Below are 26,629 nucleotides of genomic sequence, written 5' to 3' on the forward strand. Positions count from 1 at the left end.
GGACGACGGCTGCAATACCGTTTGCTGGTGTATATACTTGGAATAAAAGTGGCAGGGTTTTAACGTAGTTAAACCGAGCAGACGTGCGAAAGCATGTGTTTAGTCTGTTTGGCTCATGGTTTTGCTTTTGCTTTGCTGGGTCGCCGGCACGTCTGGCGACGATATTAGACACAGGTTAAGCTCTGATCGAGGTCAAGCTGATGTGATCTGTTAGCGCCGCAGATGGAAGACCACGATGTGCAGTGCACAGCGCGAGAGTGTGTTGCAGTTTAACACGAGGCATGACCGGCGATGCGAAGTGATAATCTGTCGTGTCCGGTCGCTGTGTTGAATGCAGCGAAAGACGCACACGGTACTTTAAGACTTCGTTTATTTAAAGCCGATGAGGGTGCGACCAGCGTCGACCGAGGCAGGAGCCGAACTGGCCGCCCGAAGAAAGGAGGGAGCGGAGAAGCGTCCACGGGAGGGAGTGGCTTCCCAAAACAGGAGGAGGATGCGGGGGCGCACCATGGGGGGGCATCTGGCGACAGCGTGCGACGAGGGGCAAGTGGTCGTTAGGAGGAGGATGCGAGTGGTCGTTAGGAGGAGGATGCGAGTGGTCGTTAGGAGGAGGATGCGGGGGCGCACACACACAAAAGCAATAAGGGGACACAACACTTCCTTCCCCCTTAGAAAGTTGCCTGGTATCGTGCAGGGGGTCGGCGCTCACGCGTGGAGGCGCGCTGGCTTTGTGCGCTCGGGGGAGAAACACTTGTAGGCTGGCTGTTGTTCGCTGTGTCTCCTAGGTCTGTCCTGGGCGAAGTCTCTTCTTCCGGGAAGAGGTGCCAGGCTATGTGGGAAGATGGTGCACGTGTTCTCTCCGCTGGCGGACAGCTCTCAGACGGCGTCGTAAATCTACGCAGCTGGTTGAGATGTCGGCGTGCTACTGTGCCATGTATGTTGACGAGCCAAGAGCGCAGGCCTATGCGTCTGACAATTGTAGCTTCCTCCCAGCGTGGCTTTTTCAGAAACTGTCGGGCGAGGACGCGCTGCCCCTCATTAAGCGTGCCGCAGCGCGGAATTGCTTTTTCTTCCCGGAACGTCTCTGCCTTTGGCTCGGGGAGGATGGCTGTGAGCTGGGTTCGCATTTCACGCTCGAACATCATTTTCGAGGGGGTCTCGCCTGTTGTGCTCTGAACCGTCGTGTGCTGCTTGAAGAGAAAGCGCGCAAGGCGGCGCTGCAGCGAGCCTGTCTGATCTCTTTCAAGGGCGCGTTTTAGCTCGGCTACGTAGCGCTCGGCTTGTCCGTTTGTCGCTGGGTGGTAGGGGGCCGATGTAACTGATGAGATCCCGTTGTCGCGATAAAACTTGAGGATCTCCGCAGACACAAACGGTGTTCCGTTGTCCGACACTACCTTGCGCGGCAGGCCGAACGTTGCAAATAGTGATCGGAGGTTGTCAATGACTGCTGCCGAAGTCGTCTGTCCCATTTGCCTTATCTCAAGCCACTTTGTGTAGGCATCTACGACCACAAGGAAAGTGCAGCCCTCAATTGGTCCTGCAAAATCAATGTGCAGTGTGTGCCATGGTGTGTCTGGCTTTTCCCATTCTGGGACAGGAGCTTTCGGCGGGGCGCTCCGGCTGCTCTGGCAAGGCTTGCATTCTCGCACCACTGTTTCGATGTCGTTGTCAATGCCAGGCCACCACATGTAGCTTCTGGCACACTTTTTCATTGCAACGATGCCCCGATGTCCGGCGTGGATGAGAGACATAGCTTGTGCGCGTAGTTCTCTCGGCATCACAACTCGGGACCCAAATATGATGCAGCCGCGATGAGTGCTCAACTCTGTAGCTCGCCTGCGGTAAGCGTCGAAGTTGTCCCCTTTGAGTTTATGCACGTTGCCTTGTTGAACAGCTGTGTAAACTAGCCGGAGAGCTGCGCACTTCTGCGTAGATGCTGCAACTGTGCCTGCTGTAAGCGGAGGTTCTGGCAGTGCTTCGAACATCAGAACGTCTCCTGGTGGAAATGGTTCGTCAACAGTTGCGTCTAGTGGCAGACGGCTTAGCGCATCGGCGTTTTGATGTTTACTCCCATTGCGGTAGACCAGAGCGTAGTCGTACGCTGAGAGTTTGATGCACCAACGTGTCATTCGCGGAGACAAAGTTGGTGGCATAGGCCTTTGTGGTCCCAGAATGCCCAATAGCGGTCGGTGATCGGTTATAAAGGTCACCTTCCGGCCGGCAATGTACTGGTGAAAATGTGTCGCCGCGTAGACGATGGCTAGCCCTTCTTTGTCAAGTTGCGCGTAGTTGCGTTCTGCTTGCGACAACGTACGTGAGGCGAAGGCGATGGGAGCTTCCCTTCCTTGCTCGTCAGTTTGCGATAGAACCGCGCCGACTCCGTACGGTGATGCGTCGCAAGCCAAAAGCAGAGGCTTCCTTTCGTCGTAGTGGCGGAGGACTGTACATCTTCGAATCAGGTCTTTCAGGGCATCGAATGACTGCTGATGGCGTGGCGACCATGTCCATGTCACATCTTTCCGAAGGAGTTGGTATAAGTCGTTGGCCACGGTAGCTCTTTGTTCCAAGAACCGGTCGTAGAACGTCAAGAGTCCGAGAAAAGCCTGTAGCTCCTGCTTGTTTGTTGGAGCTCGTGCTTCTGTGATCGCTCGCACTTTGTCCTCGGTAGGGTGAATGCCTTCCGCATCAATTCGGTGTCCCAGAAATTGCACCTCTGGCACCGCAAAACAGCACTTCGATTTGCTTATGCACAAATTAGCGTTTGCTAGCCTTTCGAGAACGAGCTCTAGGCGCACTGCATGCTCTTCAGTGGAAGTGCCACTGATGATGACATCGTCAAGGTAGACACAAACTCCTGGGATGCCCTGAAGCACTGTCTCCATGAATTTTTGAAATATGGCCGGGGCCGCAGCTACGCCAAAAGGCAGTCGCTTGACTTTGTACAAGCCTTTCAGTGTGTTAATTGCCAATAATTCAGCAGTTGACTCGCTCACCTTCAGCTGCTGATACGCCTGGGTGAGGTCCAATGTGCTGAAGACTCTTGCGCCACGTAGTACACTGAATACTTCTTCAGGTGTCGGTAGCGGGTAAGAGGACGCTTTAGTCGCAAGATTGACGGTGATCCGGTAGTCTCCGCAGAGGCGTATGGTTCCGTTCTTCTTGCGAACTACGACAAGTGGTGTGGCCCATTCTGAATGCTGCGTCGGCTCGATGACACCTTGCTGCTCCAGTTTGTCCAACTCTTTTTCAACTGAATCTCGGAGAGCAAACGGCACCGGCCTGGCCTTCAGAAATTTGGGTTGCGCGTTGTCCAACAACTCCAGTGTGACCGGGGGCCCTTCGTTTCCTGGAATCTCTTCCGAGAATACTCTTTCGTATTTCTCTTGCAGTTGCTCAACCATGTTCTGGCTCGGCGTCTGGTGTATGCCGCATATCATCACGCCTAGTGGAGAAAACCAGTTTCTCCCTAGAAGGCTTGATCCTGTGCCCTTCACAACAAGCAGAGGTAGCGTATGGGTCTGGCCGTTGTAGTTAACCTGCACGTTGGCAGAGCCCAATAGTGGCAGATTCTGTCCTGACCACGTTCGCAGGTGCGTGTCGTCTTGTTGCAGGGCGGGTGCGTCAGATGGCCATGAAGTTCGGAACGTGTCCTCACTGATCAGAGTACAGGCTGCGCCGGAGTCCACCTCGAACTTAATCAGCTGGTGATGTACGCTTACTTCTGTAAAAATCTTCGGTCGCGTGCCGAGATTCATGGTGTTCAGGTCGTACAACACAGATGGTGTTGCTGATGTTGTTCCATGGAGATCAGATAGCGGCGTATTCTCTGAGGCGTTGACGCTGTGATTAGGCTGGGAAGGTGACTTTATCTTGGCAAGTCTCCGTTTCGTAATGCATGCTCTTTCGATATGCCCTCGCTTGTGGCAAAAATTACACGTGGCTGACTGGAATCGACATCCCTGGGGGTTGTGTTGGTCGTCACACCGCCAGCAGCGTTGTGCCTTTTTGACCGATTTTACAACAACAGAAGGCTTGCGCACCTGGTTGCTTGTCTGGTGTACCGGCTCGGTGTTCCGGCGAATCCCTCTCTGCTGGTGACCGGCGCTCTCCGCTCGAACGGCGATGTCGTAAGCTTTGCTGAATGTGAAGTCCTTCTCAGCGAACAGGCGCTGCTGCAGTGACTCGTCACTCAGTCCGCACACAAATCTGTCGCGTAACATCACGTCCAAGGGAAGCATGGTGGTGTTAGCAGAAGAAGCTGCGTCTCCCTCCTGCCCGGTAGCTGTTGTCGACAGCGTTCCAAAATTGCAGTCGGCAGCGAGCTTCTTGAGCGCGGCTACGTAGGCGCTCACAGTTTCTCCTCCCAGTTGATCTCGTCGTTGGAAGCGAGCCCGGCTGTAGACCTCGGATGGCCTTGGGTCGTAGTGCTTTTGCAGCGCTTTTACGATGTCGTCGTAAGACACTGCCGCTGGTGTGCTTGGCTGAATAAGGGCGCAGACAGTATCGTAGGTCTGCTCCCCGCACAGCGTCAGCAGGTTGGCCCTCTTCAAGGCTGGGTCTGTGATGTTGTTAGCTTCAAAGTAGAACTGAAGGCGTCCAACCCACGATGACCACGATGAGCCGTTGAACTCTGGTATCTGATTGGGAAACCCTCGCGTAGCCATGGCTTGTCAATAGCGTTGCGTAGCGCGGGTCGAATCCACTTTCTCGTCGCCACTGTCGTGTCCGGTCGCTGTGTTGAATGCAGCGAAAGACGCACACGGTACTTTAAGACTTCGTTTATTTAAAGCCGATGAGGGTGCGACCAGCGTCGACCGAGGCAGGAGCCGAACTGGCCGCCCGAAGAAAGGAGGGAGCGGAGAAGCGTCCACGGGAGGGAGTGGCTTCCCAAAACAGGAGGAGGATGCGGGGGCGCACCATGGGGGGGCATCTGGCGACAGCGTGCGACGAGGGGCAAGTGGTCGTTAGGAGGAGGATGCGAGTGGTCGTTAGGAGGAGGATGCGGGGGCGCACACACACAAAAGCAATAAGGGGACACAACATAATCTTTTCAAGCCTGTCTGTGCAGGAGGATTGGGCTTAGTTCACCTGCATGTCAGAAAGTTAGCTGCCCGTTTCTTCTTTTTTCGCGATTGTTCCGATCCGATTATTAGAGCATTCTTGCAGATTAATTTCATGACCCTGTTTCGAAACTTAGTGGTTTCTTCAAGTTTTACTGAGCGCCCCTCTTTTCTGGGCTTTCTGCAGGGAGCTTGTGCTTCGGTGGGATTTTTTAAAGTGCGACTTTCTAGCGAGTACTCATTTTCGGTTTCGCGTAAGAGTCTGCGCAGGGATTTGATAACGATGCTCTTCTTTCCGCCGCCATTGCATCGTTCTGTGTACATTGGCCTCAAGGGTCATGATGTGTTAACGCGAGTGCGCAAGATGCTGATCCCTCCTTGCCCCAAAATGTTTTTCTACGAATTACAAACCGAAACTGTACCCGTTAACACGTGGCTCGATAAGAAAATATATTTGTTCCTTCTGTTGTGCCGTCTGTGAAATATACGAGAAACTATTGAACACTGTTTTATTACCTGCAAGGATGCGATTTCGTTTGTGATGTGTTGCAGAGGACGCTAACGAAATACTTTGTTTTAAATTCTTACAATGTTCGTTACCTTGCGGCTACTCAACCTGATTACGAAACATATGACATCCTTTTCCTAACTGGACTTCACAGCCTGAGGAAAACGCGCATGCTGGACCGCAACGCTGAGCCCCTTGTTTCAGCCAGAAGCCATTTAGCTGACTGATGCTCCAATTAAGGGATCATTTACGATGAAAGGGACTTTCTACCGCACTGGTTTCCGCTGTTGAAGCGGTGTCTGTCTTTGCCGCTCTTCTAGCTGTGTTGTTTTCCGTTAAGCTAGCTAGTGCTGTTCAGTAAATAGCTGCGTGCTTTGTAAATAATGTGTATATATCTCCTTTATGTACATACATACATGACCTCGTGTAGTAAATGTCATGTTGGAAAAAGAAAAAATTCGGCGATAGCCTAGTGCTTTCGCACAGCGGCCTGCGAAGTGAACTGTTTGCGACGCCACGGGGTCGACTGCCAGTCGTGGTTATTTATTTGATTTCTTTTTGTTACGTATGTACGTGGGGGACAAGTGTCTTGGTTGGCGTTGGTGAGTGTATGACTGTGTTTGCACTTATAAACAGTTCAGAAAGAGAGAGGGAACGAAGTAGTTTAATGAAAGGAAAGGTGGAAAGGACGGCCGGCGGTAGCAGTTCAGGATCACTCACTACGTATGCCGAGTGTTTCACCCTAAAATTTTATGCAATTTTTAAAGATAGGCTATTTAAGTTAGACGAGCGAATTTTTCGGCATACCTTTCTCAGTGGTGTAGCACATCAGAATACAGCTAATATGGACAACCAATAGGATGGTTAACTAATAATCAGCAGTTAATTTTTAACTACAGCTGTTAGCCTCCTTATTTATTAAAATGCTTATAGCTAACCGTAATATCCATATGAGATTTTAGAATTTCGAAAACGCAGTTATATTTTGGCTATTTCGGCGAATTACGCGCAAAATGTGCTTTGCCTGCAAGGTTCCCGAAAGCGCGTGTATTTTGGCCCGATGTGCGTAAAATTTGTTCGGTCACAGCGCCGATGTTAACTGCGTTTTCGAAATTCTAAAAAACTCAGTTTTTTTATCGAGAGGAGTGTAGCCCACCGTAATATCCATATCGAATATGTAATATTACGGTGGGCTGCACGCCTCTTGATAAATAAACAGGCCAACAGTAATCGTTAAAAGTTGGCTATTCAGTCTTAGCCAACCAGCCTACTACTTGGAACTTTTGAGCTGCGCTCTTATGCTCTACACCGCTGACATTGCTATGCTGAAAAGAGCGCTCTTTTTACTCAAAAAGGCTGTTTTTGAAAACTGCTTAACATCTTACGTGAAACACTCGTTATGTACGTGCACGTTTATGGTCCCAAAAGCTGCACGTGTGAAGGGCGTTGGATTAATTTTAACCAGCTGGGGTTCTTTAACGTCCGCTGACATCACACAGCACACGGAGTTTTTGCACTTCGCCTCCATCGAAATGCGTCCACCGCGGCAGGGATTCGATCCCGCGACATTGGAGTCGCAGCCGAACGCCAATTCCACTGAGAAACTGGAGTGATTAAAATACTTGCGTAATTTATCTAAACAACTTAAAGTGCACTACCTGCAACTAATATCACCGGCTTAATTTGTTTCCTTTCGTTGAAATAGCACTAGCGACAATTTGCTCGCAGAGCAGCGCCGTATGCCAGCTTCCCTGCATGTTACATTGCTTCAATCCCCTGTTAATCAAGACCACTTCACCCCCCCCCCCCCCCTCCCACCCATTTTCGGGCACTACGTGACATAATATTTTATGCTTATTCTCTTGCCATGCGCCAAGAAAATTTTATTGAAACTGATGTTTCGCAATTCCTTCTTATAAAAAAAATTATCTTATATTTTTGTTTTCGGTGTTTCGCTGTTATATGGCTGTCCAGCCTCTAGGTCGGTGGGAATTCACGCCTACTGCTTCAGTGCGAAAGCACTCATACGCTCACCAACACCGACCAAGAATCTTCTCACCGTACGTTCGTTCTCCGCACCTACCATCTTGCGCCGTTGCCTACCAACCCGAGTTACTACTCAAGCTTACCCGAGTTACTCGGGTCAGCTCGGGTAAGTTCGTAGGAGCATCGCGCCAGCTGGGCGAGAGGTTGCTCGGGAAGATTGGTTTTTATGGGGTTCAACGTCTCAAAGCGCCTCAGGCTATGAGCGACGCCGTAGTGAAGGTCTCCGGAAATTTCGACCACCTGGGGTTCTTTAGCATGCACTGACATCGCACAGTACACGGGCCTCTAGAATTTCTCCTCCAAAGAAATTCCACCGCTGCGGCCGGGATCGAATCCGCGTCCTTCGGGTCAGCAGTCGAGCGCCATAACCACTGAGCCACCGCGGCGGGGCCGTTGCTCGGGAAGAGCAACATGGGTCGCACACTTCCTACCGGTGGCTGTGTTTGAAGCAGCCACCTGCCAGTGCAGTGGTTAACCGCTGCGCCACTGCGCTGATAGTGGTAGGGGATTCGCCGCCGTCTATGAATGTTTAGCAGAGAGTGACCAATTCTGCATATATGGGAATTAACCCACTAAAGATATGACTTCTTACCTTTAAGGCGGATCTTAAGTCTCCCCTCTAATTGAAGAATGAACAACTGCTTTCGGACGTCTACTCGGTTTAACTACGCTAACCTGCTACGGATTTTTCTTTCAACTTTACGTCAATTTTTTTTGTATGGTTTGCTAGCATTTGCTAACACCTCTGCGGCTTCGCCGTTGCTCGTCATTGTTGGGCAAAGGTTGTGACGGTTCTCCCTCAACAGTGACGGCATCATTTGCTACATGTAAGGACGATAAGCACAGTGAGAATGTCGCTCTTCCTCGGGAATACTAGACGGGGTGAAAGTACTGCTTGAGAGATTGCTTTTGGTTATTTTGTCCCTTTCTACTGGTCAAGGAACCTCACGAATTTCATCTTGCGCTTATTCACTTCCGAGAAGTTCTAGAGACGTGTCTTGTTATAACGTGAAAAACCCTCCATTCGTATAGAACTGCCGCTACTACACGTGGATATGAAAGATTAGAAAACGCACTCCATAAAGTCTCTACTTTGTGAATGGCGAACCACTCACCGTCAGCAACGACTAAAAGAGGTCTTCTAACGCAGGCTCATAACTGGATATTCACCGCTTACTTATACCTTGTTGGGAAAATACACTCCGTTATAAGCGCTGTCTTACTTGTTTGCTATTTCTCATATCCTTGTGTCACGCAAAAAACTAGAGGAGAAAGCATCATCATCATCATCATTAGCCTGATTGCGCCCAGTGCAGGACGAAGATTTGTCCCATACCTCTGCAATTAACCCTGTCCGGTACCAGCCGCTGCCAACTTATCCCCATTAACTTCTTAATCTCTTCCGCCCGCCTAACTTTCTGCCGTCCCCTGTTACGCTTGCCTTCTCTGAGAATTCTAATAACTACTGTTAACGAGAAAATGAAACAAAACGAAAAAAAAGGAACAAATCTAAGAATAATTTATATACGTGCCAGTTCTCTGCATCGCGCTTTATACCTGCACGGAAACTCTTTGATCTCATGAAATGCAGTTTTTAGGCTGTTACGTTCAGTTCCACGCGTTAACGAAGGTTAAATTATTTTCCCTTCAAGGGCTTGTGAATATATCTGCTTGGCCCAATATGCCCTCATGCCCGTTGTGCAGCTGTATGCGCAACACACACACGCACTTTAGTATAAGCGTTGGGCGATAACCCGTCCAGTGCAATAGCCATCAGAACACAAATGCTGAAACAAAATTTCATAGTTAACGGACGGTACAGATTTGCAAGGTCGTCTTTACTATATCATATCACTCTAATAGCACGCAAAAAAAAAAAAAAACTGGAGGTAAGCTCCACATGAGGGTATGACGCGGTAGGGTTGATGGGTTAATGCGCTTGTAAGCGCGATTGGTCATTCGCCCAGCCTGCTCTTCCCGAGGAACCTCTCGCGAACAGTAATTAATTTAAGTGCCACCTACACGGTGGGCACTTTGCTCACGATCCGGAGGGCAGGTTGTGATGGCGTCACAACGTCACGTGACCTAGATGGCAGGTGGCAACTTTTTTTTTCGCTCACAGCGCTGCCGCAGCCGTCGCCCACGACGACACTAGATTTTCTGCAGAACGAGAGCCTTAACTCTAACGCGTTAAAGCAGATTTTTCTACTTGAGACGTCACTGAAAATTATTCTGCTGGCCTTATTATTTCAGTTAATGACTATCACGATGAAAACCGAAATTCCTACTTTTCTATGTCCCACATTTATTCTTCGGGGTATTATTGATTCCCAAAGTTTTATCAATGCTGATAGAATGAATTGAAGGTGAAATGCTTTTTCGAGAATTCGAGTTGATTCAACGGTCCGAATGTATGAAGCATCTCTTTGAAGTATGCCAAGTAGTTTTCTGCTAGCGTTTAAAATGATGACGTAATCACCGATTAAAACAGCGACAATGTTTAGGCTTCTTCTCACTGCTCTGGAGGAATGCGGCGAAACTCATGGTAACGTCATTGTTGCCGAAAGTTCAAATTTGCGCTGCCTTCTCACACATGCTGCCGTGCGTCGTCCGGCACGACCAAACAACTCTTCGTGAGCTTTACCTTCGGTGGCTTTGCTTTCCTACCTTCAAGCAACAGTTTTCAGCAACGGTAGGCCTAAAATTTAAAAATGCAGAAAACAAAAGTGATGTTCAACAGTCAAGCAAGGGAAGAGCAATTCACAACCGGTAGCGTGATGCTGGAAGTGGTAAGGGAGTACGTCTACTTAGTGAAGGTAGTGACCGCTGATCCGGATCATGAGAGGGAAATAACTATAAGAATAAGAGTGGGGTGGAGCGCATATGGTAGGTCCTCTCAGGTCATGAATGGAAGTTTACCAATATCCCTCAAGAGGAAAGTATACAACAGCTGTATCTTACCAATACTCACCTATAAGACAGAAACGTGGACGCCAATGAAAAGGGTTCAGCTTAAGTTAAGGACAACGCAGCGAGCTATGGAAATAAAAATGATAGGTGTAACGTTAAGAGATCGGAAGCGGGCAGAGTGGGTGAGGGAACAAACGCGGGTTAATGACATCCTAGTCAAAATCAAGAGGAAAAAATGGGCTTGGGCAGGGTACGTAATGCGAAGGCAAGATAAACGCTGGTCCTTAATGGAAGCGGAGTGAATTCCAAGAGTGGGCAAGCGTTGCAAGGGGCGGCAGAAAGTTAGGTGGGCAGATAAGGGGATACGTTGGCCGCAGCTGGCAAAGGACAGGGTTATTTGGAGAGACATGGGAGAGACCTTTGCCCTGCAGTTGGCGTATAGTAAGGCTGATGATGATGATGATTATGTAGCGCTGCAGTGCTTGGCATTCATCATTGCAACACCTGCCAGGAACTGTGCACTGCGGGGAAGCCTGAAAGCCTACGAGGCTTCCTTAGGCCCCTTTAAGATAATCGATTTCTAAAACCTCTTCAGTTGCCCAGTGATCAGTTTCTCGAAAATATCGAAAGGATAACCATTACAAAGCGGCGTGAGCATACTGGACAGACAGCAGCTTCGAAGGTCGAGGTGAAATAACGCTGCAGAGACGATACACTGGCGTCACAGCATTATGCACGCCCCATTTTGCGTCAGCAAACCAGGGCCGAATTCTCGACGATGTTCGCACGCTTGAATGGCCCATGATTGGTCGGTGCCATGGCTGCTGTACTCACGACTGTCATAATTGCCGACGTTGAGAGCGCGTGAAATGAACTGTTCTGATGCGCGAACAGCTGTGAAGGCTCGGCCCTTGACTTAGTGATGGCAGCCGCAGCTTTTATTCTGAGAACGGGTTAAAATGTCGGGAAACAATAAGGTAACTCTCAATAGGCGCATTTAAATTCATTGAACTTTAATGAGACCACATGTCCAGACAGAGGAAAATTCAAAGTCGCTGAAATGTATAAAAGTTAGGGGGGGGGGGGGGGGGGGGGGCGGGGGAGGATACGCTTTGTAAGAGGTGCAACTCTGGACACCGAATGGGCTTAAATTCCACAGCTGCGTGCTTAAAATGGGCTTACAACCCACAGTGACAGCGCTATTAGAAAGCTTAAGCACATCACATTCTCTGAGCTAGTCCCGTTTACTGCAGCGAACATCGCTTGGAATGACGGCGGAAAAGGCAGAATCGGTGAGCTGTACCTCATGACAGAATTCGCCGCGCCCGTTTCGGTGACACCTTCGTCTTGTGCAAATGGGTCTTTTGGCGCCGATGCCAACCACGCCTGAATGGGACCGCCGTGCACTGGTCCATGCGAGTTTGATTGTCTGCGCGTGTGTAAGAGGGAGGTGTGAAGCCGTGAGAAGGGAAAAGAGGGGGGGGGGGGGGGTGCATATGTCTCTTGGACGCAACAATGCGCTCGACGTGAGTGCCTGCTCTCCTGATTGGCCTCTGGCGCTGGCAATCTTAGCGCGCACAGCCCAGCGTAGCTTTCTCCCTCGCCTGTGTTCGTGTCGCGGCACAAGAGCCGTCAGGGAAGCACAAAGGGAGAAGAACATTCAGACAATAATCCGGACAGGAAGCAAAGGCAGGAAATGAGACGCAGGAATGTTCGGAGAGGGCACCGAAGAAAGGGTGATGTTGACAGATAAAAGGAGTACATCCGCAAGGATGGAAAAATTTTGTTACGGTGCAAGCAAATATTCGCACACAGTGCGTGTGTGCTAAAGGAATGGAAACGAAACACCGAAATAAATGCTAAGGAACAAAGTCCTAAGTGAAGAAAGAGAAACACGGTCGGCGAATGACTATTGAGAAGTGACAGGGGAGCCACGCCGAAGGAATAAATGTCCGGACAGACCCTCCAAGATTAGAGGAGAGAGAATGAGCGAGGAAAACTTGAAAGCGCAGAGAGAAAGAAATTGCCCCATTCTGGCCGACTGGTCACCCGGTAGCTAAACATGCAGGGAGCGTGGGCGCTCAGGCAGGGAGCAAACGCCAAGTGGGAACGAAGCAACGCCGCCGCCACCGTTCGCTTTCTCCCCAGAACGACGGGGAAAAACAAGAGCAAACGCGGTAGGCAAAAGGCGATCGCCGCCACACAAGAGAGGCTGAGCGCGGAGTTCTCACGCCTTTCGCGCGCCGGTCTCGGTTGCTCGCGCGCCGCCGCCGCCGCCGTCGCCTTGCGTTTCTCTTTGTGGATGCGTGCGTGCTGCGTCCGTGCTGCAATGGTCCGCGGCGGTGGCGAATCTCCGCCAATCACGTGGCTCCCGAAAGGAAATACGCGCGTTCTCGCTTGGGCCTCTCTCCTTCTCATTGTCTCCGTGATCCACCGCGCTCAAGTTCGCGTCCGTTTCCGCCCCAGAACGCCCCCCCCCCCCCCTCCCCCCCCTCCCGTATGCCTTCCCGGCTCGTTGCGATGCGCCATTCTCATTCATGCAGCCGCTCATTGACTCACGCCACCCCGACAGCGCTGCAGCTGAGTGCTGGATCGCCGCCGCATGCATCATGCAGACAGGGGATAGCGCCAAATAGACAGGTACGTGGGTGCGACATGCGTGCATTGTATGCATACAGAGGCTCCAGAGACAAGAGCACTTCACTTCAAGCCGAAAGAAGGGGATGAGGGAGCCGGGCACGTTTCCCCTTTTGTTTTTTGTTATTGTTGCCCTAGTCTTTCTGCTCCTTTCTCCGCCCGCCCCTTGCCCCTCCTTCTCCGCCATCCGTGTTTTGGTTGCGGCCAAAATTCGTGTAAGAGGGAAGGTCGCCAGCCTCCAAAAACTTTCAATCTCTCGAGTAAAGTGCACGTTTTGTCTGGCCTCTCCGGATCTCATTGTAGTCGCTCGGTCGTCGTTCACTGCTCACGAACTCCCCAGCAGCCCCTCCCTCAACTCCTTCCCCTTTCCCTGCGGAGCTAACGCACGGCTCGCTCGCTACAGCGCACGCGCATCGCAGGCAAAGAAGCTCTTTCCGATCGGCAGCCAAGCAGCAGCTGCTTCTGTTTTGTTTACCCCTGCGCTACCGACTCCGCGCGATTTCCCTTGTTTTTTGAACGGTCCTGGCCCTTTTCCTCTGTCTCCCACTGTTTCGCCCCCTCGCGTACTTTTGACTGACCGCGCGGTTCGGCAGCAGCAGTGCTTTGCGATTCCCACGCGAAGCGGGGGAGAAGCACTAGCTATACAGCTTCGTCGCGCATGAGTTGCTGTCAAGGATATTCTCTGCCCTTCTCGTTTCGTTTTCCATTCTGGCGTTTATCTTTTGCTCTCACCGTAGCCAGCTTTCTTTTTTCGTCTCCTCGAGCGCGCCGCTAGCGTCGCTTTCTTGTGTTTGTCTGAGCCGCTGACGGATCGCCTTCCCGAGCGCGGCTCGCGACTGTAGCGTTCGCGGTGGCCGGCGGGCGTAAAGCTTGCTCCCTAACTGCTCGGAGCGGTAAGAAAACAAGCAGACCAAAAAGCGTGCAGATCGTTTCCAGTGCCGGCTTTCTTTGATTAGCCCGGAATTACGCGAAGCGCCTGCTTTTTCCCCTCTCCCCCATGGGAACTGGCGGCGATCTCTCTGAGAGGTACAAGAGAGGTGAGTCGTGAGCAATTTCTGACCAAAGGAGCAAAACCCCCGCTGTCCTTTAACTCCATGCTCTCCGGAAACATTTGTGACGGTTGCCCGAAAGCGCGGTGGCCACCCACGGTGCGTGAGACCAACGCTGCGCGGCTTCAATCGAATCAAACTGTTCGCTCTAGGCGAAAGAGCCTGCTGCTGATCCCTGTCGCCATACTGAGCGCGTGTAATCCTAAAGGGGTCTTTCGACGCAGATCAGGCATGCAGTTCTTATTTGTTTCTCACACAAGTGCGGGAAGTGTGGGCAATATCTCCGCGATTGTTACAGCACATAAATCGTAGCTTTCATTGTTTTAATACGCTTCATAAATTACACTACTTAATATTTCAATACTCTTAAACTATTGGTGCAATGCTGTCGCCTCGCGGTACTATTTTTGGAAACGTACATGAGGTGGCAGTCTCCACTGGCTGTATCTTCGATGATTGGCTGAGTGTGAAGCATGCACCTCATTTCTTGGCATCCAGTGGATCAAGGCCAAAAAATAATGTCCCTCCTAATGAAAACCATGTTTAAAAACATTTTTTCTCTCTAGAAAGCATAATCGACAGCGCCTCTTTAGTGAAATGAAGTGCGCTGGTTTTCTCTTATTTAAATATCAAAGTCAAGGGCTTGACGGAAACACGTCTGGTCGGGGGTGTACATAAAGAAGAAGGCCGAACACCAACCAGAAATGAACTTTGTAATAACGTCTCGGCTACCGCACGGGCTCCCGCACGGCTGTGATTGCCGCCGCACAAGGGTGGCATTGGAGGAGGAGCGAAGAGAGCAATTAAGTTATCAGGAGGTCGCGGGAGATGGCGCCAGGAGCGCGCGCAGCTAGAGCAGCGCGCTGCCCCGGCTGCGGAGCTGGTTACGAGGGACAACGGCGACGGCGACACCGCGAAACTAAAAAAATTCAGGGGGCACTTCGACTGTCTAAAGTGCGTAGAGGCGAAAGCGTTTTCCGCACCACTTTGACGCCTTCTGTGGCACTGGTGGCGTCACATATAATTGAGTACTAATTACTAAGTGATGACAAATCACTAATTAATGGTCAATTACTGATTAATGTCTGAATACTAATTAACCGCTAATTAATGCCGCTTAAGCTTCGCCTTTAGGAGTGGAACGCGACAGCGTGTTGTAGCGCTGCCAGGGGGTCCACGGAACGCCACCACCCGTTCGGCGCGATGCCTTGCCGTTTGAACGCAACGGTTTTTGAGAAAAGGAAATGGCGCAGTAATTCTCTGTCATCTCGGTGGACACCTGAACCGCACCGTAGAGGAAGGGAGGCAGTGGGAGTGAAAGAAGACGAAGATGGCCCGTAATGAAGAAAATGAAAATTGTATTTGAGGAAAGGAAATTACGCAGTAACTGTCTCACATATCTCGGTGGACACCCGTCAAAATTCAGGGGGTGGGGAGTGCACTTTTTTGACCTAAAGTGCGGTCACTGATGTGTGGCTAAGATGTTAAGCTTCGCCTCTAAGAGTGGAACGCGAGAGCGTCTTGCAACGCTGCCAGGGAGTCCATAGAACGCCATCGCCCATTCGGTTCTACGCCTCGCTCGTCGGTAAATTGGTTTTTGAGGAAAGGAAATGTATTTCTCTCTCATATCTCGATGGACAGCTAAACCTCGCCGGAAGGGAAGGAAGGAGGATGGCAGTGAGCGAAGACACCGTATTCACTAGACGCGCCTTTGTTCATTCCAAACCATCGAGCTGGCATGGCGGAGCAATCGCCGCAGCTTCACTTGGCACACGGTGCGCAAGAACGGGTCTGTGACGTCGCGAAAAAACAAAAAACGGTTCACCAGCTGCCTTAAAAAGAGGTGCCCTAGCCCTAGCCCCCCGTCTTTTACCCTCCGGAACAGGTTGTGGTATCCACAGAAGAGCTCTCTGGTGGAACTTTTGGTTACTACAAAGAGATTGTAGCAAGCGTTCGGTTTCTTTCGGCACGTTTTTCCACCGATTATTTGTGGAAAAGCAAAAGGAAAAAGTTGTACAATGATCTTTGTGATATTGTTTTCCCAGAGCCCATGTACAGGGCCTTGTACAGTGGAGGCCCGGGAGGGGATGTTTTAAAAAGGCTGAAGAAAATGCAGGTGCCACCAGGAGTAAACACTTTCTTTTTTAAGTTACACACCGGGACGTTACCAGTTAAAAAGTTTCTAGAGGGAAAGGATTTCTTTTTACCGTGGGGATCGAACTGCTTAATTTGTAAACAGCCTGAAACAATAGACCATGTTTTTTTGCATTGCTGGGAAGGGGTTTATTTTTGGGACGTGTTACAAAGGACCATAAAGAAAGAGCTACCACTTGACGCGCACGGAATTCACTATTTAAGCACTGATAATGAGGATGGGTCACCTTTTGATCTCATAATGCTCTTGGGCCTCCACTGTATATGGCGCTCCAGAATGGCAGGCTACCATTGTGACAAAGACGCACGACCGGCCCGAATTTATTTTCGGGAAAGCATGGACTGGTTTCTTGCAATCCAAAAAGCAACTGCGGAGCCTCCCGAGTGGCTCTCAAGACTAGAGCCGTTGTGCATGTTGCGGGAATTTTAAGCTGACGAAGCCAGTCTCGTGCTGGCTGACCACGACAGTGTCGTATGTATATAGCGTTATGTGTATTTTTGTTGTGCAATGTCATAAGCCAAAGACAGGCAATAAATAAAAAAAAAAGCTGGCATGGCGGAGTGGATAGCAAGCTCGTCTCGCACTCCGAAGACCGGGGTTCGATTCCCGAGCTCGACCAATTTCTTACTCGGTTTTATTTATTTACATGGCCTGAATAGAAATGTTAATTAGGCTGATTGGGTAATTAAGCAATTAACTAAGCTCAGTCCCCACTTACTTGGAGCATCACTATATGATCCCTTCAATTGGTTGCATGGTTACTAGCCAAAGTACAATTGGCCCCGTTTGAAATTGGCGCACTGTGACGTCACGACCGTTTCGACCAACTGAAAAGCGTGACATTTCTGTCGACAACTGCTGCTTACAACGATGAGACATTAAAGGCTTTCGCCTTAAAACGGGCGCCAAAGAGCTTGCTGTAAAAGATAAGGCGGTTTAGGCAACGTACTTAACGTGTTGGCTACCGACAGTGACCCCTGTCACGGGCTGTATTCTTTAAGAGCCAGACACTATTATGATTACAACAAGAGCCAGGTGGCAAACAAACCCCTTGTGCAGATACTTACACGTGTCAGTCCTTCACACCATGAGGTCTGTTTTCCAGTAACTAGCTCCACAGAGCTCACGAAGTGCCTTCACGGGCAAACCCAAAGTGCCGACGAAGCCTTTCAGCACGTCGTCTGGGAACGCGCAACAAGGAATGCGTTCTTCAGTATGCGCATCTTCGAATAAACATGTCAGATACAGCTGCCACATTCAGTGATGACAGCATGGTCACAGGTAACGTCCTGAAGATATTTACTATATATCACTTGGGTGCTGCATCGCGGTTTCGTTTGGGTGATGTGGACCGTCGTCGAAAGTAGACTTTGGTGGGAAAGACGCTGAACAGATCGCATAGCAAGCCACAGAAGCAAAGCGACAAGCAAAGAAGCATAAAGTTGACCCTGGTATACGACTACATTGGTGGTGGCTACTAAACGATATTTCAGTCCATGTTGTTGGGGGAAAAAAATTAAAGTAGGCATTTTTTTTTGTCTCTAAGAGTAATTATCTCCAGAACATAAATATCTGTTCCATTTCACCTTTTAGTAAAAAACAAACAAAACAGACACACAAGAAAAGCTACAAGGCTGATCTTTTTCCAGCTTTCTCTTCCTAAAGTTCTAAAGCAATGTAGTAAACTAGAATGGTACACATCTATGCAGTGGTATTTTTTTAGACAAGATTCATTCTTAAAACATACCAATAAATTATGGTTTCACGGAAAAAATTAGCGCACTGTGAATATTTGCTCAAAAAACAACAATTATAGTTCATTTAATATAAGGCAAAATGGAAAGAAAATAGAAAAAACCTGAACGATATATGTTTGTAGCTGCAGAGATAGCGGGTCTTAACCATCCCTCAAAATACATGGCAAGTACAGGGCCTACCGTGTGGCCATTAGCGACACACGTTAAAGCTGTAGTCTTTGAATAAGGATGTTTTTCTCTTCCAAGAAGCAAGAATACTTTGGTGCTGTTTTAGGCTGAGACGATTTCAAGTAGCGCAGCGAAGGTTTTGTTTTATGGGGTTTAACTTCCCAGAGCGACTCAGACTACGAGGAACGCCGTAGTGGAGGCCTCCGGATAATTTCGACCACCTGGGGTTCTTTAACGTGAACTGGCATCGCAGAGTATACGGGCCTCTAGCCTTTTGCCTCCATCGAAATGCGATCGCCGCGGCCGGGATCGAACCCTCGTCTTTCAGGTCAGCAGTTAAACGCTATAACCACGGAGCACACCGCCGCGCAGGCAGCGAAGAAATGTTTCGCCCATTAACTAAAAAAAAGTGCTGCTTGCAGTCAGTATAACAGGTGCAATACAAACTATTTATTGAAAGTAAAATGTAAAATACCCCGAATCAACAAAGATTTTCATGCAAATAAGTTTTAGGGCAGTTCTTTATCTTGTAGAAAATAATGGGCTCGGAAGGACATTACAGTGTTGGGAACATCATAATTCCTAAAAAAAGCGATGAAAATTCGTCAAACACCTCCGAAGAGGAAATAACGTGCGTGCATATGATCAATTATAAAATAAATAGGCAAAAATGTCTGGTCATCACAGTGCGTAACAAAAGTGCTTCAAAATAACGTGGCTTTAGAGCCGAAAACAAAACATTTTTACATCTACTAGATTAATAGAATTTGTACTAAAATACAGCTAACTTTTGATCGCCATGAAGGTGAGCAGTGATATGCAATAATTCCATACCTGAGCACATTATGAACGAAAGCATACAAAACAATTTTTTTAGCTTCATGGAACGAGTTACTGAACACGCAAGATAATAAACGCAGTTTGCTACAAATGTCTGTAAAACGAGTATTACAGGTCATATCACTGTCAGTAGACAGGCCGAAATATTTTACTGTTTTCTTATATGTAACAGATACAGTCTTATAATGGGTTCAAGGAAATCTATGAGGAATAAACGGGTAATCAAGGTTATTTTTGGGGGCTGATTATGAGAGCAAAATAGTTTTGTTTTATGCGTGTTCACAGAAACGCATTCAAATGTGAACCAATTCACCGCTGAAAGAGTATCTCTTTTAATGGTCTAAAATTCTGGAATTGCTTTCGTATAATCCGAACTACTGGAAAGAAGCAGAGTGTCATCAGCATACTGAAATATGCATAATCTAAAAGCTGCTATGGGCAAGTTGTTAGCCTATAAGTTGAACCGAGTAGGGGAAAAAACAGAACCCTGAGGGACACCTGAAGTCAAAAATTCTTCGGGGACGAAGGTAGTCACCTATTCGAACAATCTGCGATCTTTAATCGAAGTAGCTTTTTAGGACTTGCTTGAAATATGCTTCAGTCGAAGAATACTTTACTTTAAAATACCGCAGGCCAATGCTTGGCCCAAACAGGAGTCAAATACATACTTTCAGCACACAACTAAGAGAATGAAAACTTACAATACCCAGCAGCATACATAACGTACGAAATACAAAAACACACGAATTCACACAATTTAGCTTGTAAAGAGGCATCCCAGTTTGTCAACGAAATCTTCAGATCAGAACACATGTGTGGGGAAGGAATTCCGGGCTTTGATTTCATTAAATTAATCTCATTTGATTACTCTAAGGACCGGTCAGGCGTTACAGAGAAAAGTGGGACGATAATGAAAAAAAAAACACGAGTGGTTGCAGGAGGTAAGTAAATACAGCATCCTTGAATTTGACATGGTCCATAATCGTGACGATGGCGGAAGGCAGGTAGTTCCAGACAGAGGAAGTTTTGAGGACGAAAAAGTTTATGGATTGGTCAGTAGTGTACTGTGGAACATATGAACCTTTAGGTGGTAACCTCTGCGGGACAATGCGTACAATGGAGGAGTAAAAAAGGATTACTTTAGGCATTGTTAGCTAATACATTTTATGAAAAGTGTACACGCGAGAAATGCGACGTCGGGTGGAAAAATCTGGAAGATTAAGTGCTATTTTCATTTGTGAAACATTGGCATGACGTGAACAATTAGGCGTCATAAATCTTGCAGAGTGATTTTGGATTGGTTCAAGTAAACCAATGAGAAAGCAATTGCATAGATCCCATACTGAGCCAGCGAGTGCACTAGAGTTTTATGCAGCAGTAGTTTTAAAGGGATAGGTGCCACGGACAAGTTGGCATTGATGAAACCAAGCATGCGGTTAGCGTCATTAGTGATATTTTCAATGTGCGCATTCCAGGACAGATCATCTTTTATTTCAACACCAAGATACTTATACTTGTGGACTTGTTTGAGTGAGGTGTCATGAAGGGAGTATGATCATGATGTTATTTATTTAGTCATGCGTGTAATTTTCATCACTTTACAGATGTTACACCAAGTACCAGTATTTTTCAGGTTATTTTGAAGGGCACATGCTTTACCTAGGTTAGTAACTTCTCTGTATAAAACACACTCATCAGCGAAGTGTTATTTTGGAAGTAACTAAGGATGGAAGATCAATAATATAGATTAGAAAAAGAACAGGCCCTGGTACTGATCCTTGTGGAATGACAGATGTTACAGGGGAAATAGAGTCATGATCGTTAGCAGTTACATATTGGTACCGATTACTTAAGAAACACTCAATTCATTTTAGGAGCAGCATCAATATCTTCTTTACTCAGGTTATAAAGTAACGTTTGGTGTGGCACGGTATGAAAAGCTTTTGCAAAGTCGATAACTATACAGTTAATAAGAGATGAGCCATCCAAAACAGAAATGGAATCATTAGTAAATTTCATTGAGTTTCGCAGGAATTATACTTACAAAAACCATGCTGTGCGTCTGTAAAAAATTGAATTAGATTCCAGGTAATCAACAAGGTGTCAATAAATATGTTCAAGGAGCTTGCACAAAATTGATGTCAATGAAATAGGCCTGTAGTTATTAGGATTATGAACATCATCGGACTGGTGGACAGGAACCTCCTTGCCAATCCCTAGTCGTCAGGTGCCGATGCGCTAAGGAGGGACTGCTTAAAAATGTCGGGCATCAGGGATAATTATAAACATGAACTCTCGAGGAGCTCATAATTGATGCCGTCAACCCTTGCAGCTGATGCAAGCTTTGATTTCTCATTTAGCTTTGCAACCTCTTCATCAGTGATAGTAATTGGCTCCATCGAAACCAGTTCTCAAACCACACTATCGAGTAAAGTAGACAGCATAGAATTAGTTACCGATGACAAAAATGTATCATTTAAAATATTGCAACACTTGTCAAGTGGAACCGAGAAACTATTTTAGGAATGAATTCGAATATCTTTTCTTTTGCGCATATTAATTACGTTTCAAAATTTTTGTGGGTTGGAAGTGAGCAACTGAGACAGTGTGTCGTTATAAAAAGTATGCTTAGCGCACTTCAAGGCCTGCCTGTACTGTGACTCAACAGTAAGGTAATGATGTCATTTCCCAGCAATGCTTGTACGCTGCAGGCGCCGATAGATGAGCTTTTTTTTCTTGTTTAGCAGGCGCTTGAGCGATAAGTTAAACCAGGGTGCTTGTTTAGAACAAAAAACGTGGCGAACGGGGATGAATTCGCCAGTGAGTTCACTCAACTTCGCTTTAAAGACGCGCCAGTACTCGGGAATGGGACGCCCCCAGAACTACGGGAAGAAGGTATTGGCAAAGCGCTCTAGTTCTGTATTAATCGCTTGAAAATCCGCCTTGTTCTAGTTTCTATAGTAACTTATATCACCTTAAGCACCGGGAAAAGCGTGACGGCATAGTTAGATGAATCGCCTTAAAGTCACTTAAGCCTGGAGGAAGCTAACTGAAGGTGTAGTTCCGGGAGAGGTGGTCAGCACAAGACAGAGTATGGTGGCAGATGTCTGGGTAGCACGGGTGGGTTCTTTTATGACATGAACAAGGTTTAACATTTGTGGGAATCTGGCTTTCCGCCGTCGCCTTTGCGCGGCTGTGCCGGCCGCCCGCGTTGTTTCTCCTCTTTCCCTTGCTCCCGCCTCAGGCGGTGGAGAGGCGGCTGGGTGACTAATCACTGTCATTTAGCCACAGCTCCGCCCCGGCTCCCCAAGGGCCTTTGCCATTGGCGCCTTTTGGCGGGAATTCGGGACCCCGCTTTGGGCGGCCGCGCGCCGCGCGACCGTCCGAGCGGGGCCCAGAGAGAGGGATCCCTCCGAGACAGCGTAAGGTGCGTACGTTACTGTTTGTCCGTGCCGGCCTTTGCCGTTCGGACCAGTGCTTACTCGAGCTCGCCCGCACGTGTCCTCTGACCTGCAGCGGCTCGAGCCTGTCCAGCGGGGTCCAGCGACCTCTGACAGGCGTACCTTGCGTTGGATGCCCACTCTCTCTCGCAACCGGCCCAACGGTCGACACGAGAGAGAGATCACAGCACTGCCGCGGGGACATTCTCCTGCAGCGGCGTGCTAGCGGTGCGCATTACTCGAGTCGCTTCGTGCGCGCAGCGGAGCCTTGCTCCTCGCGCGCCCCCGGGACGGGGTGACTATTGAGTGTGTGTGTATCAGCTGGAGGACGATGTGAATAAACGTCTCCTTTGTGAACTTGGAGGCCTATTTCTTTGCGGCGAATCGCTCTCCTCCCTGCGGAGGTTGAGTGCGCCGCATCGGTGTCCCAGTGGTGTGTGGTGACGGCTGATCGGGGCCCTTGGCTCGCGCGAAGCTCGAACCCGCGGTGGGTGGTGGCCTGTGTCCACGTAGAATCCCACACATTGAACACAAGTAAATAAAAGCAGAACATTCTTATGAAGCAGGTGAGACGTGAAAAGCGGACCCTGCCATGAAATTTCGGGAAGATTGAAACCACCAAGACCATACAGAGGAGCCCTCGGAAACCTAGAAAGGACCAAATTGATGGCGTCACATACTCGTAGGTCGGCGCAGGAGGAAGGCTGCAAGCTATAGGCAGTCGACAGCATAGGCAAAATACAACGTCCTTGTGGTTCAAATGGATACAGTGCCAAGAAATTGCAGTGAAGAATCCATTGGAACACTACAGGAAACAAATCATCTGATACGGCAATCAACCTCCCCCCCCCCCCCCCCCCTCTACTAGCCCGCACTGATCTGACCTGTAAACGTTGTAATTTTTTCCACAAGTGCATAGTTCTCGAGAATAAACTTCCTCGTACAACTGCGTTTCTGCCAGGATAATCACATCGGCAAAGAACGTGTCGCCTGAATATGGCAATGGATCAGGTTTATTTAAAATGCTCCTAATGTTAGTAAAAAGGAACGAGGACCGGGTAACACCTGAGCGACTACTTTTTGCTATACCGTGCGAGAGGGTGAAGTTGATGCACGCGAGGTTGATGCAACACTGTCGGAGGCACGCGCATATGGTGCTTTACTTCGCATACCGCATCAGTTTCTGCACAATATAGGTCACATATTTCGTTCACGTACAACCTGTTGTAACGCAAGTTATATTTATGGACATTTGCTTTTCTGTAGTCCAATAGCCTTTTACGCGAGAGCCTGGTTGCTCTACAAAAGTCCTCCTCCACTTAAACGCCAGTATTTTTCAGTTTTGATCGCTGAGTTCAAATGCTGTCTTTAACCTTGAACGGCGCGAACTTCACACCGATAGGCCGGCATTTATTTCGAATGAAAGCTCTGAGACGATGTGCCCTTGAAATGCTTCCATCGGTATGTTGCAGGGAAAGAGAGGTCAGAAGATGCGTGCGTATCTTTATTTATTTATTTATTCATTGATTTATTTATAAACCTTCACGGCCCGAAGGCATTAATGAGGGGAGTGGGAGGACATGCATTTGGTAACATACAGTGCAGTAGGAACAATAACTGGTGTAAGGCGACAAAAAGAAAAAGAAACAAAGAAAAATTAACGACTAACGAGTTAAAAAAAACAGTGGTGGCGAAAAAAAAATGACAGGGAGAACAAATGCAAGGGAAGCTAACAGAATTTATAAAGAAAGATTACATACGGTAGTCTTAAAAGTATTAAAGAGAGTAATTTCTGCTACATAACTGGGTGGGTGGTTCCAACTCACAGGAGTGCTGAGGACAAATTAATAAAAACAATGTTTAGTATGGCATGAAGAAACACCTACTTTGTGGCGATGGCCAATGCGGCCTGAAGCATATGTAGGGGGAGTTAGTAGCCGGCACTTTCGGACAGGATTGTTATTGTAGATCTTATGAAAAAATTACGAGGAACTTTAGCGGCTAAAGTGGTGAAAGGCGAAAGCCTGAGTGCTGCATTCTGCTACGCGATTGTTCACTGCGCATTTTGTAGGTGCATCAATTAACTGCCAATTAATGACGCTTAATCTTCGCCTTTAGGAGTGGAACGCGACCGCGTGTTGTAGCGCTGCCAGGGAGTCCACGGAACGCCACCACTCGTTCGGTGCGATGCGTTGCCCTTTGAACGCAACGCTATTTGAGGAAAGGAAATGGCGCTGTAATTCTCTGTCATCTCGGTGGACACCTGAACCCCACCGTACAGGAAGGGAGGAAGTGGAGTGAAAGGAGAAAGAGAAAGAGGGGCCGTAATGAAGAAAATGAAAATTGTATTTGAGGAAAGGAAGTTACGCAGTAACTGCCTCACATATTTCGGTGGACACCCGTCAAAATTCGCGCGCAGTGACGTCACAACCATTTCGACCAATCTGAAACGCGATCAAATTTGCTAACACGTCTTGGTCACGACAGTATGAGCCATTAAAGGCTTTCGCCTTAATAGGCACAAGCCAGAAATTAATATCTGGTGTGAAAGCAGTGGCAATGATAAGGTACTTTTCATAGCGGTGACACTAGAGGTACAGTGATAATTGGAAAGTATAAAACACGACGCTAGGTTTTGAACACATTCTTTGACAGATGTTAGTGATTCAAGGCCAGGGTCCTGGACAGATGCTGCATATTCCAATATAGGTCGAACGAGTGTTTTATGAAGAAGCAATTTCATGAAGAAAGGTAGAAATTTCGACGAAGATAACCCAACATGTGGTTCACATTGTTAGCGATGAATTCAACATGCAGTTTCCAGGAGAGATTAGAAGTTATAGGCACACCTAACTATTTGTACCAAGACACAGTCTCCAAAGGGGTGTTATTTAGTTCATAAGTGGATGCTACGGCGTTACATCGTGAAACACGCATATGCTTACCTTACTGACGTTGAGTTCCATATGCCGTAATTTACAGCAATCCGAAACTTGGTTAATATCAGATTCAAGAAGAGAAGCATCAGATTCACTGTTAATCTCACGGTAAATAACGTAATCGTCCGCAAAAAGACATACGGAGGAGGTAATATTATTAGGTAAGTCATTTACATAAATGAGAAAAAGTAATGGCCCTAGAACCGAACCCTGGGAACGCCTGAACCAAGAGCAACGAGAGATAGTTTTATTCGCAGTCACAAATTGAGAACGATTAGTCAGGAAAGAACGCAGTCACGAAATAACGATAGAGTCGAGATTGAGGTGGCTCAGTTTGAAAAGAAGTAATTAGTAAGAAACTTTATCAAAGGCTTTAAGAAATCCAGGAATATGCAGTCTGCCATAGGAGCCCGGTCAAGAATGATTCAGATCGTGTGCAAAACATAGAAGCTGAGTCTCACAAGAAAACGTTTTACGAAACGCGTGTTGGCAATGACTGAAAAAGAAAACTGACTCAAGAAAATTGGCAAGATGAGAGTAAATTACATGTTCTATGATCTCGAACGGGATGCTAACAAGTGAAATGGGCCGATGATTTTTCGGTGGATGTTTGTTCCCAGACTTGTGCAAAGGAGCCCCTTGCCCCTCTGCGGCCATTGGGGAAGGAACTGAATTCAAGAGATTGTTAGAATAAATTAGAAAGGATAATGGCACTATAGACCTTTCCTCAGATTCCGCCCATGTTTCAGTAGCTGCATAATTTACACCGCAAATATAAGAATTTCTCTTTGAGACCGATCTGCAAATTTGTCCAGGTGCACCTGAAGAAGATAACTTTCATCTTTCTCATTTTTAATTTGATTCTAGAAAGAAGCGTGTATCCTACTGAAATGAAAAAAGTAGGGTGACGGTCGTATTTAAAGGCGATGACAGCAATGACACAAGCACTTATGGGCCAGTCTCTGTCACTCCTGTTTTTTAAGGCGAGAGCCTTTATGGCTCATCGTCCGTCCGCGAAAACTGTCACACTATAGCTGTTAATCATCCTGATGACGTCATCAATGGTGCCATACGCCGTAACCAAAAATCAGTGAATTCATCTTGGCATGTTATGTCGTAA

At 47.9% G+C, this 26,629-nt stretch overlaps 1 protein-coding gene and 1 pseudogene across 1 annotated transcript in view; both read left to right on the plus strand.

Annotated features, from left to right (window-relative positions):
- LOC149354889 (uncharacterized) overlaps nucleotides 1-26,629 on the plus strand; it is a 115,778-nt pseudogene that overhangs the window by 72,774 nt on the left and 16,375 nt on the right.
- Nucleotides 13,067-26,629, plus strand: part of LOC149354891 (uncharacterized) — a 175,808-nt gene continuing 162,245 nt past the window's right edge. Inside the window, exon 1 of the mRNA XM_089583546.1 lies at nucleotides 13,067-13,164. The gene's annotated coding sequence lies outside the window, so the exon portion shown is untranslated. The remainder of the gene's footprint in view (nucleotides 13,165-26,629) is intronic.

The sequence above is a fragment of the Amblyomma mixtum genome, chromosome 3, assembly GCF_055824585.1.
Source record: "Amblyomma mixtum isolate Tamu chromosome 3, ASM5582458v1, whole genome shotgun sequence".
Taxonomy (NCBI): domain Eukaryota; kingdom Metazoa; phylum Arthropoda; class Arachnida; order Ixodida; family Ixodidae; genus Amblyomma; species Amblyomma mixtum.